This window comes from Papio anubis, chromosome 13 (genome assembly GCF_008728515.1).
Source record: "Papio anubis isolate 15944 chromosome 13, Panubis1.0, whole genome shotgun sequence".
NCBI lineage: Eukaryota > Metazoa > Chordata > Mammalia > Primates > Cercopithecidae > Papio > Papio anubis.
Window position 1 is genome coordinate 40,207,655 of NC_044988.1, and position 18,478 is coordinate 40,226,132.

The 18,478-nt window shown below is 32.6% G+C and overlaps 1 long non-coding RNA gene across 2 annotated transcripts in view; it reads right to left on the minus strand.

The window, feature by feature from the left end:
• Positions 1-7,783: 7,783 nt before the first annotated feature.
• Positions 7,784-18,478, minus strand: part of LOC103878336 — a 50,774-nt gene continuing 40,079 nt past the window's right edge. For both annotated transcript variants that reach the window (XR_002517602.2, XR_002517601.2), the window contains one exon: positions 7,784-8,409. This is a non-coding gene — a long non-coding RNA (uncharacterized LOC103878336). The remainder of the gene's footprint in view (positions 8,410-18,478) is intronic.

An 18,478-nucleotide genomic window follows, 5' to 3' on the forward strand; every position in this document is an offset into this window, starting at 1 on the left:
CATAATTTTTACAATTCCCCACTTTGGTTAGGCTGTCCCCTAAGTGAGATTGTCACCAAAACCTTGGGTATCAGTGCTACTCTCAGTTAGCATCATTTCAGGTTTCTAGTCTCAGAATGACATTTAACCATTCTGACATCATCATCATTATCATACATTTATTTGAGTTTTTGTTGTTTTAGCTGGAGAAAGACCATTTGACAGATGGCCATATGGAAATATTTAAAATGTTTTGAGAGAACACAGCACACCAGCAAGACTACTATTCTGACTATCAGGATGATAATATGAAGAGTTTGGAGTATACTCCTTAGCCAGGATTCCCATGATCAAACTAACTAAAATCTAACAGCTAGGCAAAGAGCCTATCCATTTTAACCAAGTGAATGGATCTACAAACCAACATATTTATCTATGTGCGTCAAGAAGTATCATCAACTGCACATATTCCTCCCTCTTTAATTAGTAGGTAATCTAGCATCCCAAGACTGGGTCAACTTAATGCAGGTAATGCAAGTTATCCTCTGAAGCTTTTGTAAAAACTTAACTACAGTACTATCCTGCCAAGCGCAAGAGGTAGGCACAAGTAAGGAAAAAGAAAGAGGGGTAAGAATCTTATTATGGTAGGGAGTTTTATTCTGAGAATCTTGGAAATAGCTTTTCACAGCATGAAGTTGGCAACTTCTTGTCCTAGTTTGCAGTTATAATGTCTCTAGTTGTGGCATGGGGTGTTCTGGTAAACTCTTTATGTAGCTCACACATCAGTACTGAGACTTGTCCCTTGAAATTTACATTGAGTTGTTCAGCTTTGGCTTATAGCGCTTCAAGAACAGAGGAGAGCTGGAGAGCTGTAGCTAGATATTAAAAAAAAACTAGAATTCAGAATCTGGTCCAGTCTGTAGGCAGACAATAAAAAGTCAAAAACAATGAACAGGGCTACAATTTAATAACAGCCACACTATAGTTTTCTTTTGAAATTAAATTTTTCTCTCTATAGTAACCCCCATTTCTATCAAAAAAAATTATAGTAAGACCAATTAGACTGATATTTTTATAAATGTAGTAAGTATAAACATATAGGCTTCTTTTAAATTTGCTCTGCTGGAAATTTTATCAAGGAATCCCAAATCAGACTTTTGAAAATATCTCCTAATGCTAGGAAGGCAAAGCAAGGCAGACATTAAATTTTGCCTGCTCTATTTAATATCTTGAGGTTCCTAGACCTGCCAAAAAGTGACAACTTTTTAATTACCCACTATAAAGCTGAGAAACATTGAAACCAGACATTCTATGAACATTTTCAAATATGACATTCCAGTCAAAGCCTTGGTAATATAACCACTGTTCCTAAAATGTATCTTGTTAAAGAGAACAGATTATTATTGAATTTATGCAAATAACTATATTGCTATAAAAAGTAAAAATACTCAAATTCTGGAGGGATCAGAGAGACAGGAAAAGCAAATGTTCTTATTTTTGTTTAGAAATGTGTGCTTTACCAAATTTTTGTAAGCTATATATAGCTTAAAGGAAAAAAATGTTTTCTTAAATCTGGAAATCAAAACATTGAGAAAACCAGCAATGTCTCAAGTAAAGTTTGAAATAAAGTTTCAAATGTTTCAAATAAAGTGGTGAAATAAAGAAATGTTTCAAATAAAGTTGTAAAGAATCTCATAATTATTTTTCCATAGTTCATTCAGTCTCAAGTAAGTAATTCTTGCTCTCATCTTGGTTAGCAGTTTTACAAACACATCAGTTTCTTATGAGTTTTGGAAATTTAGTCCAATGTTATGAACTCAAAGTTATTAGAAACCTGTCCTTGTCAGAGTTATTTTATTCTTTCCATGAACCTCCCTGAAGACATAACACTTTAGGCTTATAAATTTCTTGCCAGAAGCCTTCAGAAAGGCATCAGAATAAAGCAACTAACTAGAGAACAAGACCTAAAATGGCCATGGTTAAATATTGTTATAGAACTAAGCTGAGGTCCACTCACCTGGTGCAATAAGACCAGATACCCACACCAAGGTTTTGCAGAGGTAGAAAGGAAGGCATTTATTTGTGGGGCAGCAAGCGAGGAAGACCAGGAAGCTAATGCTCAAATCCTGACCTCCCTGATTTACAGGTAAGGATTTTAAAGACAGGGGTAAATTTTGGGAAAGCAGAAGTTACAGACAAAATTATGTCAATACATGGAGTGTATACATTGGCTTTGGCTAAAAATGGGTGGATACCTTGAAGTGATGGCGGACAGGTCATAAGTAGATTCAAAGATTTTCTGATTAGCAATTGGTTAAGAAACGGAAAGTTTCTTTAAAAAATTAGAATCTGCGGAAAACAATGTTGTGTCTGGCTTGTGGGTGTGACTCCCCCGTCGTCCCTCAGGAAGAAATATAGGACAAAGAATGGTGGTCAGAGTTCAGCCTTCACATGTCCTTCATCTGAGATCTTTGTGCCAGCAGATCCTTTCAGGAGGGGTCTGGATTTCTGAATCAATTCAGGGTCGTATTTTTGGATGCTATCTTTGCCTCTACGGCGAACCAAACATCTCCTAACTCTAACTTCCTTGACTATTGTTTTAGGCTACTATTATCTTCTTGCTTATGGAGTTGTTAGTTTACTTCTCAGGGATAGCTAAGTACCTGGAATTTCCCTTGAAGGAACTGAAGAGTTTTATTCATTGTTATGCTTGGGGACTTGCAGGTCTCTAAGAGTGAGTCCCTGATCTGTCACAAGAGCTGACAAGTTCATAATAATGATTCAACTGACAAAGAAATTTGTTGATTTTTGGTGGCCTCCAATGGTTTTACATAATAGCCATTATTATTACTGATAATGTATACTAAGACATATTAGATTTTTAGGAATCTTATAAAATTTTGGAACACATGTTAACAACATACTAATACAAATATAATTAACAGAAGATTAAATATTTTTTATTTGACAATACTTCCCATAAAATTTATCATGTTAAATAAGGGTAATATTTCTTTTCTGGACTTCCAAGAACTTATCTTCGATGTTCAAAGGTTAGTTTCAGGTACAAAAGACTTAATTTTGATTTTGAGAAGTTTGTCAAGAATGGAAGATTTAAAACACCTGATCAAAATAGAATCACAGGTCACAATGACATAAAACTGAAGTGTCAAAAGGTTTCAAAAGCAAAAAGCACAATAAATTATCTTGACAAAACATGGAATCTCTGTTTTGTAGGCCAGTTACCTAAAAAGTAAATAAAATGTTGTCACGATTTTATATTGAAGAGCGGATTAAGGCTCTCAAAAAACCTGGTTGTTCCAACACAGGGGTCCAAACTCTAACCTTACATCAGTGTATTTATGAAATTAATGTTCACTTTTTAGAAAAACTTACAAATATTTCTCTTCAAATTTTAGTCTACTTGATCACACATAAATTTTTTTCAGGTGATATATTTTTCATAAACATTCAGTTTTGTCTTTTCTTTTCTTTTTTTTTTTTTTTTAATATTGGCATTCTGGGTTAGGATAAAAAATTACTTTCCTTTTCCCCTTACTATTTTGACCACACAATGTTCTACCTCACGCAAAAATAAAACAAAAATAAATTTAAAAATTGCTCTTTTTTATTTTTTATTCCCCCAAATACAGCCTCATACTTATAATTTCTTATTTTTTACATCTCTTCTACTTACTGTTTCCTTTCTGTCTTGTTTCTGTTACCTTCACAATCTGTATTTTGAAACAACCTTTAAATAACCTTCAAATTAGATGAAATTACTGTTTTTTAAAGAAGATAGCCTGATATCTTTTTATAATTTTTCTCGTCAAAAACACATCTTACTTTCCTTGTATACTTTACATGCAGAATTGTTTTCCTTAGAAAGTTGCATTTTGAGGATCATTTAGTTTGGCAGGTAGTCTTTTCACCTTTGCCTGTTTCATAATTATATTACCATCTTCAGAAAAGAGCCCTTTAAGGAACAGGGCAAAAAATAATTTGTAAAAACTTATGAGAACTTCCCCTGGGAGGCTATTGGTCTTAATAATTAACACGGACATTATTATCAGAGGGTGAACAGCCAGTTTTTAGGTGTCTTCAAATCTTTGGGGAAATCCCTTTCTCAATGTCCTGGTTATTTCCACAAACAGCAACCAATTTTTGGAAACTGCTGTTTCAGGGGTCACTTATTAGAGAACTGTCCTGGAGTAAGCCTAAAGGTCATTCTAGGTGTTTGGTAGCCATGGAGCTGAAACACTTTGGGAATGATTTTCAAAAGGTCATTTGCAATCTTTTGGGCTCCTCTTGGAAATAAAAGTAGACCAGGTGAAGCTTGTTGAATTGTTGATACCATTCTCAGGGGAATATCATTCTGCCTCTTTTATCCATTTATCCCCAGGTCCTACCAACATGTGTATTACTTAGTAGAAGTCAGGTATTCTGAGGTCATAAGTCATAATTAAAAAATAAATTCTAAGGCTCTCAAGCAACTGAACAGATTCCCTTTTGGTCAACAGGACCCCAAGGAAACCCTGGAAGCTGAGTTCCTGTCCATGACAGGCTCAGAGGTATGACATGCCTTGTTAAAACCCCTCCCTCACTAACCACCATTAGCCTTTCTTCCTAAAGAGATAAACAGAAACCATTCCTTTCAAAAGACTTCGGTGCTGACTTCAGCCAATAGCCTGACTGTGGCCCCTCCCTTTAGTCATTCACAACAACTGAGTAGCATATCTTCCTGATAAGAGACAACCAACCACTAAGTGGTTCTGGCCAGTCTATGGAGACTGCTCAGTGAGGGTTTTTGTATTCTCTGCTTTACTTTTTGACATCAGAGCGTGTCCAGACTGAACCAGGAGTTGAGCTGCTTATTCTCACAGCCCAATAACAAGATGCAGATGAACTGGGAAAGAAGAGAGTTTATTTATGTAATCAGGTACAGGGAGAAGGCTGGGAAAATATTGCCAGACCAACTCAAATTTGCAAAGTTTTCCAGAGCTTATACATGTTCTAAACTATATATCTATGTGTAAGTGTGGATTCATCTAATGACGTAAATGATTAACTTCTAATCTATAGCTAAGGCCTGAGACCTGAAGACTTTCTTCTGGAGCCTCAGTAAATTTACCTAATCTAGATGGGTCCAGCTGCTAGCGGTGATTACCCTTATCTTGTCTCCTGCTAAGTCATGAAACTTTGAGGAGTTTCTTCAGACCCCTAGTAAAACATGTCTGTGGACATCTGGGGAGTACCTCAATGGTTTATGGTGCTTACTGATATAGTTAGGATCTGTTCCGGATATGATAGTTACTGACAATTACTGATAGAAGAGTATTAAAATCTCCAACTCTAATATCAGTTTTTCCATTTCTCCTTACAATTCTATTACTTTTTGTCTCACTTGTTTAGCTGCTCAACTTTTAAGTACATACATATGAATATTTGCTGAGTATTGGAGTACCCTTCTATTATGTAATTCTATCCCTTGTCCCTGACAGTGAAGAGACATTTAGGCATTCTTCATTTTCCCCAATATTATGAAAATTACAGAATTAGAGTTCCTTCAAGATGCTCTTTGGAATTTTAACTAATGTTGATAACTCAGGGATCCACTCTGCCATGAGGGAACTTGAACTGTTTCAGATCAGAATTAATGTTGTTTGTCATACAGTCATATTAAATAAGAGAAAGAAGAACCCAAGGGTGTGGAACAGTTTTCAGTGGGTGAATAAATTGCTCAGCAAGTGTAACTGAGATGTAGACTAAAATGATCATTGCAACCTTGATGTAATCACACTATTGATAAGATAATTAAACAATAACTTTGAAAGGAGATATAAACTATCTGAAAGAACTCTTCTCATCTACTCCATATTTACACAATTATTGAGTTGATGTTTATGGGCAAGTATTCTGGTATTACATAGGAATACCTTGTACTCTCATAAAGGTTTTACATCATGTGATGCAGAGACCATAAAATTTGAAAGAAATATTAATTAAAAACCAATGCTAAGTTTATTATAAGTTACAAAATGGTTCATGACCTTAAGCATATTATTTGTTACTCAAAGAGTCAAACGTGCAACAAATAATGTTAACACCATGATAGATGCCACAATGAAATTATAAACTTATTTTTACTTCCAGAAAAGAGTAATAAGGAACCTCTCCCTGTGGACATTAGGCCAGGTTTTACAATAGGAGAGATAAATGAGCTGATTCTTGAATGTCCAAATGAGAAATAACATTTTAAGTACAAAGAAAATAGCAACAATCATTTGTATATGACTCATAGGCTTTTTAATCAATCAATTGAATTTGAGAATGTGTAGGGTTTCTCAAACCAAAGTTATTTTTGATTATTTTTTGAGGATAGGAATTCCATATGCCCTGAGTTTATATGCACATTATACTAACACGTGAATGTTAGCCAATTTAAAATTATCTGTTTTATAGGTGCTATACATACCATGGGTTGGTTGTTTACCTATACTTTAATATTCACTTGTGGTTACTGATATTCAAAGCACATGGTTAAATAAATATATATACACATATGTTTAACAATATATTACTATATTAATATATTTAATTTATATTTTAATTATATGTACTAATATTAATTATTCAGTATAATACTGATATGTTATTGTAATTATAAATATATAAAAATGTATACATGTACAATATATTCAGAGAATATTTTCTGTTTGTAAATCGTCATCTTTTAGTAAGAGGTGTGGTTTTGGCTTACATTTGGATGAAAAACAATTTTCTTTTTGTTGATAGTCTTCATAAATAATTTTGACTCTAAAAGAATTGGAAAATATTTTGAACACCATTAAAATGGTCTAATTTTTTCTTTTTTAAAGGCATATCACTTTTATCTAGTGCAGATTTGTTAGCAAATGTCTTAATCTTGACGTGCTTTATTCTAAGAGTCGGCAAACTTCTCTTGACTATTTGAGTCATTGAAGAATGTATAAACTCTGTAGAAATCACTAAACTCTGTTTCTGTAGCACAAAAATAGCCATAGATAATACACAAATGAGTGGGCTGGCTGTGTCCCAATGAAACTTTATTTACTACAATAGATGACTGCAGGCAGGCTATAGTTTGCCAATCTTTGCTTTAGTCTATTTAATTTTTTTCCTCCCTAAATGTGACAGATGCTAATGTATAATGTAGAAAAAAATGTGAAGCTCAATCAATCCTTCAGGCAAGGAACATTATTAAAAATATTTGAAACTGTATAAGAGAAATATCATGATGTGTTTGAATGTGCATTCAGGATGATGTATTCTAGACTTTAAGCACTGAAAAAGCTGAAAATATATATTTTGTAATTCTAAGTGTGTGAAGGTATTACACAGGAATGTAAGATACTTTCAACTAAAGTCATAAAATAATGTCATTTACCAAATATAACATTTAGAAGAAATATTAATTGAAAATCAATGCTAAGTTTATTACAAACAAAGTTCATCCAAAACCTATAACTTTCCCTTTTAACTTACTTTATCAGAACCTTACTTTGAATATTTGACTATATATATTATTTGAGGATGCTGAAAGAGGGAAAAAAAAGAGAAATAGGAAAAAGAAATTACTTTAGCTTCAATAACAGTAGCTCACATCAATTCTAAGAAATTGTTACATCAACTTTTCTGGCAAGACTCCACTGGTGGTGTTTATTTTTCATTAAATTCTGATTCTTGACAGAAGAGCTTACTGGCAGTAAAAGTAAAAAAATAGTAAAATGTAATACAAAAAAAAAATAACCTTGAGTCATCCTAGGAAGAACCATTTCTGTTAGAAAGATTAAAAATATACTTTCAAATCTTTTTTCTAGTATTAAATAGTTGCTATCTAACAATGATTTTGAAAATCATATAGAATGCAAAAATTTTGAATGTGAGTCAACATTGTTAATGCTTAGGTCACTGCCACATTAGTTTTAAATTACTAAAATTTGAACCAAGATGACAATAATAATGATAAAATATTTGAAGGTGAAAACAAAAGAAAAAGTAACCAACAATGCAATATTTACTCTAATAATAGGTGAATATGATAGAAATTAAGTTGATTATGAATATTTCCATGTCAACTCTACATCTGTATAGGCAGATGTTGATAAAGACAGATGGTATGGTGAGTTAAAATTGCTAATGTAAAATATGTGATATGGAGTGAAGTAGTCGAAAGAATTCATCTGGGCCAGATCAAGATAATAATAACACATATATTACAGACTGTCAGGAATAAGTGTCATTTATTTCTTTCTTTTCTAAAATAAGGCATACTTACAAACATCCTTTTTGTGTTGAGCTGTCTTCCCCAAGAAATAGTTGATGTCAGTTTCAAGTAAACCATTCACACTGCAATCAAAGCCTATAATATCTGAGAGGTTTTCTTATGTACTGTGAAGTAGATGAAGAATCAAAATATCAGGGAAGGAAGAGAGGAATGAGAAAGTTTAAAAAAAAGGAGAGAAAAATATAATTAAAAAGAAAGAAAGGAAGCTCTGCCCTATGCTTTTGGTTTTTTCCCCCTTAGAAGCTGGAGAACTAAATACAGAAATTTCTAAAAGTAGTAGGAAATATATTTGATGATTGTGGTTGGATATTATATTTTAAGATTTTTTTGGCCATATTCAGATGCTATGTTGAGAGGCATAGCAATGACACTTGTGAAGACTTTATATATATGTAGTTTTTCACACCTATCAGGAGATTGCCCATCTATTTCAGGAACAAGACATGAAACAGTCTTCACTTAGCCTAAGTAAGATTATATCCGTGCAGATTATCTTCTTAATATGGCAAAAGTAATGAACTGAAATGTTGTTAGGAATTCAGGCAATTATTTTCCATGGGATAAGGGTGTCTGGTACTCTTCTATTTAGACTGAAAACTTTTTGTTCTCATACAGGCTAAGAGAAAAACATGACAATGCATTCTGGCATTAGAGAATCTTTTGTTCCATGATGGATGTGCTCCTTCTAGGAGGGGGAGGACGCTACTGGACCTCACTGATTAAGTCGATGTAATGGTGGCATGAACTGTCATCCACAGAGATTTTCAATTGAATGTTACTCCACCAATTACTTCCTCACAGCCTAACGGAGTGCCCATGACATTAGAGACTAATAAATTGTCCAGAGCCAATTAAAAAAAGATACTTTCCCTCTAAGCTATTTAGCTACAATAATCTCTCTTACTAGATTAGGTTCTATAAATCTGACAAGTATGATGAAAGTTTATTTGTAAAATTCTTCAATTGAATTTTTGAAACTACATAGGCTTCTGGGTTTCCACCCTGGGTCCAATGTCAGGAAGGACACTTATTAATGTCATTGAAAGACATTCTAAGTAGATATTGCAACAGAAATATGGAAGGATTCAAACGTTTTGAGTAAAAATAAACTAATTGTGAAGAAAAATGCACCCATTCATTTATCAATCATGTATTGATAACTCAAACTTCTTATGGACCTGCTTAGTACATGATACAACAGTATAAACTCTGAAGTTATATATTGTCCTCTGCCCTATACCTCCCACCTCTTTCAACTCATCTCAAATTGTTGCGTTTTGCAAAACTAACTTTTTTACCTAGAGAAATATTTTCTACTTTAGTAAGCAGATTTGAATCGTAATGCAGTCTCTGAATGTACATCAGCCTCTGCTTCTGTTAGTTTTTTTGCCAAGCTAATGAATAACAGATTTTAATGTTTTTTTTTTTTTTTTTTTTTTTTACCCCCATTAAAATCTCCTTTGGATTTTGGCATCCAACACATAAGAAGTAATATTTTTGTGACTTTTATCATGGGAGTTATGTAATGAATATAGCCAGTTTTCTTGCTTGAGAAGTAGCGTGTCATACTGCTTAAAAGCCTGGTGCCCGAGTTTGAATCTCATTTTCGCTATTCACTAGTCATATGATCTTGGGCAAGTCATTTGCTATTCTATGTTTCTGTGCCCTTCTAATAATATTACTATAAGTTTTAAATATAAATTATATTAAAAATTTAGAAACGTGACAAGCACATTATTAGCATTCGATGTATACACTTACATCAAATACCAAAAAACCCCACCTCTTTTGAAACAAAGTAAATCTAAATTTAATCATTATTTCATTTAAAAAGCATTTGGTATACCCAGCCAAAGGTTAGTATTACAGATATATAGATGAATAAAAAATGCAAATGCTTGCCACGAATTTAGGGATGGCTCAGAAGACAGACGCATATATGTAATGAAATAAGTCAATCACAAAAAATATTAATGGGTACTAACATTATAAGGTTAAAACAAATCCAGAATTGTATTGTTTACTCCTTGGAAATTTTAGATTAAAAATACAGCTCTCTATAATCTATATCTCTTTCTGTAGATTCTATTGCTCAGGTCACTGATACCTTTGCCTGAGTGGATCTAACTAAAGAAAACACATGGAGAAAGCATTTATTAACTTTGCCTAGGGAGCAAGTTTCAGTGTAGGGCACTGTGTTCTCTTCAGCTCCTTAATGATGGAGCATCAGTTCAAGCCCTTTTTGGGATACATGGTTTTATTTCGGCATTGAGAAATTCTTTCTCATTTTTGTCTTGTACAAAAATAAAATCAAATTGGCAGTATTTCAGGAGCTTTAATGGACTTTTGATATCAGCCAAAATGAGTATTTGACTTAACTGCATATCCATAAACAATTAAAAATTGCATGAACTATATGAAGAACTAATTTTCAGGTATTAGACTATAGCTAACACAAGGTTGTGATTCTTGAGAGATGGGAAAAACAGCAGAAGAGATCCATAGTCTCTCTCTTTATTGTTTGTTTTTGCCTTCGGACACTTTATAAACAACTGTAATTTCACTGGGCAGAGGAGAATGAGATGACAGTTTTGGGCTTCTGAGGTAGCAGCCTTGTAATGCTTTTAAGGTAACAGAGAGGAGAGAATTGAATAAAGAAAGCACTCTAAAAATCTACATAGGGATCCTCTTTAGTCTTTAACCACATATGTATGTGTGCTCAGAGCCATGAGACCTGGACGAAATCAGGTGCTGGAGAAGGAGAGAGGTTTGTGAGCTGGCAATGGAGTCTAGAGTTCACATGGTATAGGGAGAAATGAAAGAGTAGCCAAAGTCAACAGACTTTGACAAAGAACATATCAGGCATTTAATCAAGACCTCCCTGCATCCTCCCTTCCAAGAAAAAAAGCTACACTTTAGGAATGGGACTACTCTAGAACTACCATAATCCAACCTAAAAACAAGCCCTGACAGGATAAAGCTGATCCTTCAGAAAGCTGACTGCCATCAAGACAAACTGAACACTCAAAAAATCAACAAAAACACATCAAAACATTAAAAAATAATATTCACAGTGCCTAGTATACAGAAAGTGTTACTAAACATGGGGATCAGCAGGAAAAGGTGACTGATAACCAAAGTAATAAGCAATAAATAGAAGCAGAGGCAGAGATGACAAGGACATTGGATTTAGAGAATAAGGAGTTCAAAGCAGCTATGAAACACTAAAAATGTGTTCAATCATCTAAAGGAAAAATATAAAAAACATAATGGGAGAACAATTAGGGTCACAATAGACAGATGGAAAACATGAGAATGAACCTAGTGTAAATGCAAAATCTGGAAAGTGCAAAATCTAACATGATAAATGTAGGGATGGGATTAACAGTCATTGATTATTAATAATTTAAACACTGTAGCAGAGGAAGTCAATGAACTTAAAGGAAAGGCAATATGCATTCTCCAAACTGAAGTTAAAAAAGAACATTAAAATACTGAAAATAAGGCAGAGTGACTAGTGACCTGTGGGGTGATATTTGGAGGTCTGATTTAAGGGCCCATCTCTAAAATGTTATGTCTATGTTAGCTTAATGATAATGATTGTCATAAATAACCTGCTATCTCTGGGTTATTATAAAGTGCCTTGTTCTAAATATGAAAATATAACAAAAAATTACCTTCGTTTCAAGTGATTTGGAAAGCAATTTCAAAAATTCTACCTAGTTTTGAGGCAAAAGGAAGAATTCACTATAGTCATTGGGTAAATAGTTATTTAGGAAGATGAATTATACTGTGCTAGGGTTTTCAAACCAGGAATATGTCATTTCATAAGAACTTATCTCTTGTATAGCTCAACCTATAAATTAATTATTTTTCTACAGAGCAGATGGTAATTCTGCCTCTACATATAAGTTTAGTCTACTCAAGATTTCTTTTTTATGTTTTAAAAATTCAGTTAGTGAATTTAAATTTTTCCATTGCCTATTTAAACAATAAAATACATACAATAATAAATACACAATAAAAATACATTGAATACATAGATAACTCTAGTAATCCCATTACATTTTGGAAGCATCTCTATTTTCTTACATTTTAAAACAAATTATATTTTTTGAAACATCTATCATTTTTGTCAGCTGTCTAAACATTACTGTTTTAAATTTTATAGACTTAAAAAATTTTTTCCTTTACAATTTATTTTGCTTAGCTAAAGGTCATCCGAGAAATGTTATGGTTTTTACGTATTGCCCTTCAACATATATTGATATAATTTGATATTTGATGACTTGATTGAAAATTTGTAACCGGTATAATGCTGAAATTCTAAACATCTCAAGGAAAGGGAGCAACTCTCATTTTTTAAGGCCTATGCCGTGTCAGACACTGTATTCACCCTGGAAGACTGATATTACCAGTATTTTGTGCAAGAGAAATTTCAGGCTAGAATAGATTAACAGAGTCAAGTAACTAATAAGTGACAAAATTAGAATATAAACTCTAAGGATCATACTGTTACCTCTGGGATTCTTTTTCAATAGGGAAGAGGAAAGCCATAGGTGACTTTGCCTCAGGTTTTATGTTGCAGTTACTAAATCATGTTATTTTTGTTACATTCAATAAAACCTTTTTATTGGTTTCTTTTTGTCTACATCATTACCTGGGAGATTGATGTGACTTTTTTTTTTTTCCTCAAACTAATATTTAGATAAATATAAACACTTTACTGCATTTTTTGTTATTCACCTTCTCTACAATGGCTTTTAAAATCTCTAAGCTCAAAGTCATACAGGGCACAGAACCATATAACACTAGATAGTTGCAAACACAGATTTAGTTCAAGCTGATCAAGTCAGTGTTAATTTAGAATTGATATTTAGGTCCAGAATTGTAAAGTTATGTTTGCAAAGTGACAAAGAGTATTTTAGATTAAAGCTACATAAATTATTCAGAAAATTTTCCTGCATATTTCTGTCCCTTTTTTCTTCTTTTTCTTATAATATCTCATGACTCAAACTAAACTTCAAAGGTGTATTTAACAATAATTGTTCTCTATTTGTAGCAATATTAAAAGACGTTATGTGAGAAATAAGTTTAAAGGTAAAAAATTGGGGGTAAATGCTAGCTTTAACAAAATAGAATAGATTTTCTTACTTAGGGACACCACAAGTCTGAAAATATTTCTGTGCATAGTGATTCTCTGAACCATATACAGAAAACAGGTTTCCTAATTTTATTTGATAAATCACTCCTCATAGCAGTTGGTCCTTCAAACTATTATTTCAGGCAACAAATTTGGAAACTGTTTTCTGAATGGATCTGTTGATTTTAACCTCAAAGTCAAGGTCAATTTTCCTTTTAGGAAAGACACTTAAACCATCAGAGAAATTCTATATATTATTTTTATTTTACATACATTATTTGTATTTAATCTGCCCATTTGATTATATAGTATTAGTTTCAATTTTATGGATGTGACATCGGAATAACAAACACTTGTAGTTGCTGAAGGTAAGTTTTTGATGTGGCGAAATGCCTCACTGCCCTTTCCCTGCCATCCCAAAGATAGCATGGACAAGTTCTAAAGCAAAACTAGGTGAAAAGGTATTCAAGCTAAGCCAGAGTCTGAGTTGTGGGTATAAACTATTGACAGCTTCAATACCTGTGTGATACCAGCTTCTGCTGAGAAAAACTTCAGAGAAACAGTGAAATATTTACTGCAACACAGCAAGAGGTCCCAGTAGCAATACATGAGTTTCAGTTCATCCATATCCTTGGCAACACTTAGTAAAATTAGTCCTTTTAATTTTAGACATTGCAGAATATATAATACCTCTTTGTGATTTCAATTTGTATCTCCCTAATTACAATGATGCTCAGAATCTTTTCTTGTACTCTTTCATGTTTCATGCTTTTCATGTTTCATTGCCATTTATGGATCTTCTTTGGTAAAGTGTCTGTTTAAACATTTGGTACATTTTTAAATTAATTTGCTTGTTTTCTTATTATTGAGCCTTGAAAGTTGTTATAATCTGAATACAAACTTATTCTTGGACATATGATTTGTAATTATTTTCTCGCAGTGTGTGGCCTATATTTTCATTCTCTTACAGTGACTCTCAAGGAGCAGAAGATCTTAGTTCAGATAAATCTCAATTTGTATATGTTATTGTCTTGTGGATTGCACTCACAATTTTTGCTTTTCATGTGGAGTGTTTTGACCTTTTGCATTTAGCATAATTATTGATATTACATTATAACAAATCCTTAGCTTTTAAAGTCTAATTGATTCTCCCTTTTTTCTCACTCTTTTGAATATTTATTTATGATCCCATTTTATCTTCTATGTTGGCTTTTAGCTATGTGTGTGTGTGAAAAACGTTTTTATTTTGTCTTTGCTTTTGAAAGATATTTTCAGGGATTATGATATTCTGGTTCAACAGATTTCTCAAGACAAACCTTACAAGGTCTTTAAAAATAAGCCTGCTGTCATTATTTTTACCCCCATATACATTATATCTTTTTATTTCCTGGCAGCTTTTAAGATTTGTTTTTCTTTATGACTCATTTTAGCAATTTTTATAAGGTAGCTTGGTATATTCTTTTTTGTGCTTATTGTATTGATGTTTATTGAGTTTTGTGGGTTTGGCAGTTAATGATTATTGTCAAATTTATTTTTAAAATTCAACTATTATTTCTCCATACTTATTGTGTACTACCCCACATTCTCCCTTCTCCTGTAGGGTCTTTGATTATATATATTATTAATCTGCTTAAAGTTTCACATGGCTCGCTGATGGTTCTCTCATTTTCTTTAGTTTCTTTTCTTTTTTTTCTCTGTGTTTCATTGTGAATAGTTTCTTTGGCTGTGACTTCAAGTTCACTTATCTCTTCTCCAATGTTTAATATCCTGTTAATGTTTCATCACATAAATTGTATTTTCATCTCTAGAAATTTGATTTGAGTCTTTCTAAAATTATCCCATTTCTATTTAGCATGTTTTATCTTCCCTGTACTTTCTCAGACACAGGAGAAATAACAGAGTTATAATAAATTTTTAATGTCCTTGTCTGCTAATTCAATCAGGTGTGTTATTTTACCATATTTCCCTGGATTAAATGTTACTTTCATTATAAATCACATTTTCCTGCTTCTTTGCATTACTGGTAGTTTTTGACTAGATGCTAGTCATTGTATATTTCACCTTATTTGTTTAAATAAAAAAAATATTTCTATTCATATTCTTGAGTTTTGTTCTGGTACACAGTTAAGTTACTTGGAAACAGTTTTTTCCTTTTGAGTCTTGTTTTTTGGTTTTGTTGGGGGACAGAGTAACTTGTAGTCTAGGGGAATTTTTTTTTTTTTTCACTAAATAAGATATAAGAGGCTGAAGAGTCATTCCAATGTTCCATGTGTTAAGAGATTTTCTACCTTGGTTGGTGGTGTAAATCCCCAGCCCTGTGTGAGTTCCCAGCAATTAATCTCTCTGCCTTTTTTGTAGATTCATTTACTGTCTCATTTTCTCATTTAGTTTCCTCATGTATATTTGCTAATCAGTACTCATCTAACTATCATAAGATGCACATTCTGTAGATCTCTGGAATTTTCTTTTTCTATAACTTCTGTTTTTTTTTTTGTTTTTTTTTTTTCCCCCAACATTCTGCCTAGTGAACTGTAGCTACCTTGGTTTCTCTGGACACCCAGGTTTGTTCTCCACAACCAGACACACCCTAGGCAGTAAGTTGGGAGAACTGTTTGGCTCACTTTCTTTGTTTCCCTTCTCTTGGTTATCACTGCCCTCCATTGCCTATTGTTAAAATCCTTAAAGTTATTGTTTTACCATGTTTAGTTCAGGTTTCCAGCCAAGGACTATTCCAGGTTCTATTACTTTGTCTTAGCTGGAAATGGAAGTTCTATCAATGTGTATTTGTTTTTTCACAGAAGTTGTTCTGTGTGTTTTGATGGAAGAAAATTTAGAGATATGGGAACTATTTTACGAACATACTCTTCCCAGAATTTACTCTTATATCTCCCTTTTCTACACAAAGGTAGAAAAGCCTTTGCGTACACTTGTAATCTGTGTACTAGGTTCTTATTTCAGTAAACCATCACAAAGTTCAAAGTTTGACTTACTTTTCTCTTCCATAATTACTTGTAGGATGTCTAGATCTTTACATGGCCCCTCCTGAATTCCTCCCAAGTCTTATCCTTAAATTTTCCCTATGCCTAACTTACGGGGTTATTCCTGATGATGGAGAATTTGCAATTACAAAACCTGGGATTCAGAAAAACGCTATTTATTCAGGAATTAGCAAGAACTTGACACCGTTTTCCACACTTTCCACATTGAAACATACTCTCTGAGTAAATTTTCTTTTTTCATATTTTACTGCTTTTTGCATTATTATTGGCTTGATAACCCTTAAATGCACTGACATATGTAATAGCAAACAACATTTTATGGTCCGTCTCTCTCACTTTTGCTTTTAATTAGGAATGCTATGTGAGCTTTATATATATGAGTATATATAATCTACATATGTAGATTATTTACATGTATATAATATGCATGTAATTTACATAATATATAATGTAAATTATATATATATAAAGCCCATGTGGCATTCTTAATTATAAGCATACATAGATACATGTAATCTACACATATATATTTTTAAAATTTTATGCATATATATATATAACACACACATATATATCTACACACAAAATTTAAAAAATTAGAATCAGTGAATTTTTGTTTTCTACCCATCGGGGAAATATCTTCTGAAAAGCAACAGAGCAACAGCAGTTTTGAATGAATAAGGTAAAAACTAATGACTTCATATGGTCAGGGTGAGTTTCCAAAATAGTTCACCTTCTCTACTGCACAGTTAATTTCAAAGCCATCTCAATTTAGAAATTTATGAGAAGAGTTTCTAAATCAGATTAGCAAAGTCTTGTCACAACTAAAATTGCTAAATGAGGAAAGTATTTGCAGTAGAGACTGTGCTTTTCTGCTGTGGTGACTAAAATTAGCTTCACTTCATAAAATAGCATACTAGAGATTATTACATGCATAATGTGTCCAAAAGCATTTAGATAACTAAAATAAGCTAAATATGGAAACTCTTTTATATTACTCCCCTTATATGAGCTTATGTTCTTATTTAAACAGACTAGCAACACAATAATCTTTATATGCAGGGCATACACATTTAAACAATTTAAATTATGTGTTCTTTTATATTTAACAAAAGCTGTTTATATAAATGCCTAATTTTCTATATTTCTTAAGAACCAGAGTTCAGTTCTCACATTCTAGTAAGCCACTACAAGTTATTTAAACAAATGAATACATAACATACTATCATAATAAAACAGCTAATTAAGAAGAAAAATCTTAGCTTAAATTAATTTGAGGCACATTAAAATTTTTCATGTTCAGTCTGAAAGTGTTTTTTACCTTGGGTTCATACTCCACTTATAAATGCTGGGGCATATACAAACACACATATGCACACATTTACACACACATAAACTCCTAAAATAGGAAGCGAAAATCATAAGTTAAAGTGGCTAGACAGGAACATGTAAAGAGCAACATGATGAATTTAATAATTATGAAGAATGGAAGCCATTAAAAAGCTACCTACAGGGCAGTAACTGCATTAAATCACAGTTTTGGGGAATGTTTACCAATTTGGAATTTACTCAATCACTTCTTGCTAAGGTACATAGTAATTTCATTTCCCTTGATCTGTATAATCCTCCAAAATAGAAAATATAAAGAAGGAAACAATTAAAACCTAAATAATATAACCACATTAAAGGGCCAACAGATCTATATCCACTCTTCATGTTGTATTTAGGCATACATAAGTCATAATGAGTCTTTCGGCCATTCAGTATGTGCTAGTCCCTACACCAAGCACTTTGAATATAGCAATTGTTAAAGAGAAAACTTTTGCTTTTTTGGACCATCCCATCTAACGGAAGTAAGAAGACAGTGAATAAGTAAACATGTAAATTAAAATGATATTTTTAGATATAATATGTGCTACAATTGGATATGGGCAATTAACAACAACTTCAAACCCGAATTATTTTTTGAATATATAAATTATGTAAGTCTTTATATTCTTATAATGGTTCTTTGATTATATCCTGAATGAT